This window comes from Mustelus asterias, unplaced genomic scaffold (assembly GCF_964213995.1).
Source record: "Mustelus asterias unplaced genomic scaffold, sMusAst1.hap1.1 HAP1_SCAFFOLD_1064, whole genome shotgun sequence".
NCBI classification, from domain to species: Eukaryota; Metazoa; Chordata; class Chondrichthyes; order Carcharhiniformes; family Triakidae; genus Mustelus; species Mustelus asterias.
The window spans coordinates 1-5000 of record NW_027591009.1 but is presented as its reverse complement, the minus strand read 5'-3'; the positions used below and the strand labels follow the sequence as shown (position 1 = coordinate 5000).

The following is a 5000-nucleotide window of genomic DNA, read 5'->3' as shown; positions in this document are numbered from 1 at the left end:
ATGGCCAATCCACCTAACCTACACATCTTTGGACACTAAGGGACAATTTAGCATGGCCAATCCACCTAACCCGCACATCTTTGGACACTAAGGGACAATTTAGCATGGCCAATCCCCCTAACCTGCACATCTTTGGACACTAAGGGACAATTTAGCATGGCCAATCCCCCTAACCTGCACATCTTTGGACACTAAGGGGCAATTTAGCATGGTCAATCCACCTAACCGACACATCTTTGGACACTAAGGGGCAATTTAGCATGGCCAATCCACCTAACCTACACATCTTTGGACACTAAGGGACAATTTAGCACGGCCAATCCACCTAACCTGCACATCTTTGGACACTAAGGGGCAATTTAGCATGGTCAATCCACCTAACCGACACATCTTTGGACACTAAGGGGCAATTTAGCATGGCCAATCCACCTAACCTACACATCTTTGGACACTAAGGGACAATTTAGCATGGCCAATCCACCGAACCTGCACATCTTTGGACACTAAGGGGCAATTTAGCATGGCCAATCCACCTAACGTACACATCTTTGGACACTAAGGGACAATTTAGCATGGCCAATCCACCTAACCTGCACATTTTTGGACACGAAGGGACAATTTAGCATGGCCAATCCACCTAACCCGCACATCTTTGGACACTAAGGGACAATTTAGCATGGCCAATCCACCCAACCTGCACATCTTTGGACACTAAGTACAAGGACATCCAAGTCCCACCACACACTCCCCTCAGCGCTGTGGGTGTACCTACACCCCACACACACATACACACACACACACAAACACATAGAGGGGATCACAGCAGGTTCAAGATGGCGGCTGGTTCGCCAACCCACTTTCCAAGAGGGCGATTAGGAAAGGGGGAATGAATTCTGGACTAGTCAATGACACCCACGTTCTGGGAATGGATAGAGTTAATTTATTGAGAGAGTGTGGAAATGGAAACCAACACGATATATAAAACAGAGGCACGATTGCCCGCGATCGGATAGAAGTTGGAGGAGGAAGTTTCTATACACTTCCTGTCACATGTTCCCTGTCAGACAGCCTCCCCTGGTGGCCCAAGTGGGTACGTGCGTCCCACAACCGACTTCAGACGCTCCTTGGGTCGCGTCAGGGAGGGGCAATGGGAAGAGAGGGGAGGGGGTCACCGTGCGTGGGGAGTTGAGGGTCCCGGGGGAGGGGGGAGTGCATGAGGGGGGAGTAAGAGGGTGAGCCGATTACACCAGAGGCTGCCCATTCTCCTGGGGGCTCCCACCCCACTTGTGTCACCCCCTCCTGATTCTGCGTCGCAGTCTCGATCTCCGTCGCCCTGTTACACCATCAGTCCATCCACCCAGTGATCCTACATGCAGCGGAGAGAGAGAACGAGAGAGAGGGAGAGAGAGAGAGAGAGAGAAAACACGTTATCTGGTAGAATCATAGAATCCCAACAGTGCAGAAGGAGGCCATTCAGCCCATCGAGTCAGCACCAACAACAATCCCACACAAACCCCATCCCCGTAACCCCCACATATTTACCCTGACAGTCCCCCTGACACGAAGGGACAATTTAGCATGGCCAATCCACCTAACCTACACATCTTTGGACACTAAGGGACAATTTAGCACGGCCAATCCACCCTAACCTACACATCTTTGGACACTAAGGGACAATTTAGCATGGCCATTCCACCTAACCTACACATCTTTGGACACTAAGGGGCAATTTAGCATGGCCAATCCAACTAACCTACACATCTTTGGACACTAAGGGGCAATTTAGCAGGGCCAATCCACCCAACCTACACATCTTTGGACACTAAGGGACAATTTAGCACGGCCAATCCCCCTAACCTGGACATCTTTGGACACTAAGGGACAATTTAGCATGGCCAATCCACCTAACCTGCACATCTTTGGACACTAAGGGGCAATTTAGCATGGCCAATCCACCTAACCTACACATCTTTGGACACTAAGGGGCAATTTAGCATGGCCAATCCACCTAACCTACACATCTTTGGACACTAAGGGACAATTTAGCATGGCCGATCCACCTAACCAACACATCTTTGGACACTAAGGGACAATTTAGCATGGCCCATCCACCAAACCTGCACATCTTTGGACACTAAGGGGCAATTTAGCATGGCCAATCCACCTAACCTGCACATCTTTGGACACTAAGGGGCAATTTAGCATGACCAATCCACCCTAACCTACACATCTTTGGACACTAAGGGGCAATTTAGCACGGTCAATCCACCCTAACCTACACATCTTTGGACACTAAGGGACAATTTAGCACGGCCAATCCACCCAACCTACACATCTTTGGACACTAAGGGACAATTTAGCACGGCCAATCCACCCAACCTACACATCTTTGGACACTAAGGGACAATTTAGCTCGGCCAATCCCCCTAACCTACACATCTTTGGACACTAAGGGACAATTTAGCATGGCCAATCCACCTAACCTGCACATCTTTGGACACGAAGGGACAATTTAGCATGGCCAATCCACCTAACCTACACATCTTTGGACACTAAGAGGCAATTTAGCATGGCCAATCCACCTAACCTGCACATCTTTGGACACTAAGGGGCAATTTACCATGGCCAATCCACCTAACCTACACATCTTTGGACACTAAGGGACAATTTAGCATGGCCAATCCACCCTAACCTACACATCTTTGGACACTAAGGGACAATTTAGCATGGCCAATCCACCTAACCTACACATCTTTGGACACTAAGGGGCAATTTAGCATGGCCAATCCACCTAACATACACATCTTTGGACACAAAGGGAAAATTTAGCATGGCCAATCCACCTAACCTACACATCTTTGGACACGAAGGACAATTTAGCTTGGCCAATCCATCTAACCTACACATCTTTGGACACTAAGCGACAATTTAGCATGGCCAATCAACCTAACCTACACATCTTTGGACACTAAGGGACAATTTAGCATGGCCAATCCACCTAACCCGCACATCTTTGGACACTAAGGGACAATTTAGCACGGCCAATCCACCTAACCTACACATCTTTGGACACTAAGGGACAATTTAGCACGGCCAATCCACCTAACCCGCACATCTTTGGACACTAAGGGACAATTTAGCTTGGCCAATCCATCTAACCTACACATCTTTGGACACTAAGGGACAATTTAGCATGGCCAATCAACCTAACCTACACATCTTTGGACACTAAGGGACAATTTAGCATGGCCAATCCACCTAACCCGCACATCTTTGGACACTAAGGGACAATTTAGCACGGCCAATCCACCTAACCTGCACATCTTTGGACACTAAGGGGCAATTTAGCATGGTCAATCCACCTAACCGACACATCTTTGGACACTAAGGGGCAATTTAGCATGGCCAATCCACCTAACCTACACATCTTTGGACACTAAGGGACAATTTAGCATGGCCAATCCACCGAACCTGCACATCTTTGGACACTAAGGGGCAATTTAGCATGGCCAATCCACCTAACGTACACATCTTTGGACACTAAGGGACAATTTAGCATGGCCAATCCACCTAACCTGCACATTTTTGGACACGAAGGGACAATTTAGCATGGCCAATCCACCTAACCCGCACATCTTTGGACACTAAGGGACAATTTAGCATGGCCAATCCACCCAACCTGCACATCTTTGGACACTAAGTACAAGGACATCCAAGTCCCACCACACACTCCCCTCAGCGCTGTGGGTGTACCTACACCCCACACACACATACACACACACACACAAACACATAGAGGGGATCACAGCAGGTTCAAGATGGCGGCTGGTTCGCCAACCCACTTTCCAAGAGGGCGATTAGGAAAGGGGGAATGAATTCTGGACTAGTCAATGACACCCACGTTCTGGGAATGGATAGAGTTAATTTATTGAGAGAGTGTGGAAATGGAAACCAACACGATATATAAAACAGAGGCACGATTGCCCGCGATCGGATAGAAGTTGGAGGAGGAAGTTTCTATACACTTCCTGTCACATGTTCCCTGTCAGACAGCCTCCCCTGGTGGCCCAAGTGGGTACGTGCGTCCCACAACCGACTTCAGACGCTCCTTGGGTCGCGTCAGGGAGGGGCAATGGGAAGAGAGGGGAGGGGGTCACCGTGCGTGGGGAGTTGAGGGTCCCGGGGGAGGGGGGAGTGCATGTGGGGGGGAGTAAGAGGGTGAGCCGATTACACCAGAGGCTGCCCATTCTCCTGGGGCTCCCACCCCACTTGTGTCACCCCCTCCTGATTCTGCGTCGCAGTCTCGATCTCCGTCGCCCTGTTACACCATCAGTCCATCCACCCAGTGATCCTACATGCAGAGGAGAGAGAGAACGAGAGAGAGAGAGAGAGAGAGAGAGAACACGTTATCTGGTAGAATCATAGAATCCCAACAGTGCAGAAGGAGGCCATTCAGCCCATCGAGTCAGCACCAACAACAATCCCACACAAACCCCATCCCCGTAACCCCACATATTTACCCTGACAGTCCCCCTGACACGAAGGGACAATTTAGCACGGCCAATCCACCCAACCTACACATCTTTGGACACTAAGGGACAATTTAGCATGGCCAATCCACCTAACCTACACATCTTTGGACACTAAGGGGCAATTTAGCACGGCCAATCCACCCAACCTACACATCTTTGGACACTAAGGGGCAATTTAGCATGGCCAATCCACCCTAACCTACACATCTTTGGACACTAAGGGGCAATTTAGCATGGCCAATCCACCTAACCTACACATCTTTGGACATGTCCCTGTCTCTCTCTCTGGGCGACACGGGGAAATAGCGGGTCCCAATCCACCCAATTCTCAACTGACCTCGGAAGCAGAGGGAACATTCTCCAAATCTCCGTAACATCCATCCCGGAATCGAATGAGATTCCCCCAAAGGACATTTTTCCGGCAACTGGAAAAGAGAGATTCAGTCAGTGATTATAATCCCGAGAGAG

General features: G+C 49.5%; 1 long non-coding RNA gene across 1 annotated transcript; it reads right to left on the bottom strand.

The window, feature by feature from the left end:
• Positions 1 to 3908: 3908 nt before the first annotated feature.
• On the bottom strand, positions 3909 to 4962 carry LOC144487828 (uncharacterized). Its single transcript, XR_013496464.1, has 2 exons — positions 4870 to 4962; positions 3909 to 4351 (listed from the first exon to the last, which is right to left on the bottom strand). It is a non-coding gene; the product is annotated as an uncharacterized LOC144487828 (long non-coding RNA).
• Positions 4963 to 5000: the final 38 nt, after the last annotated feature.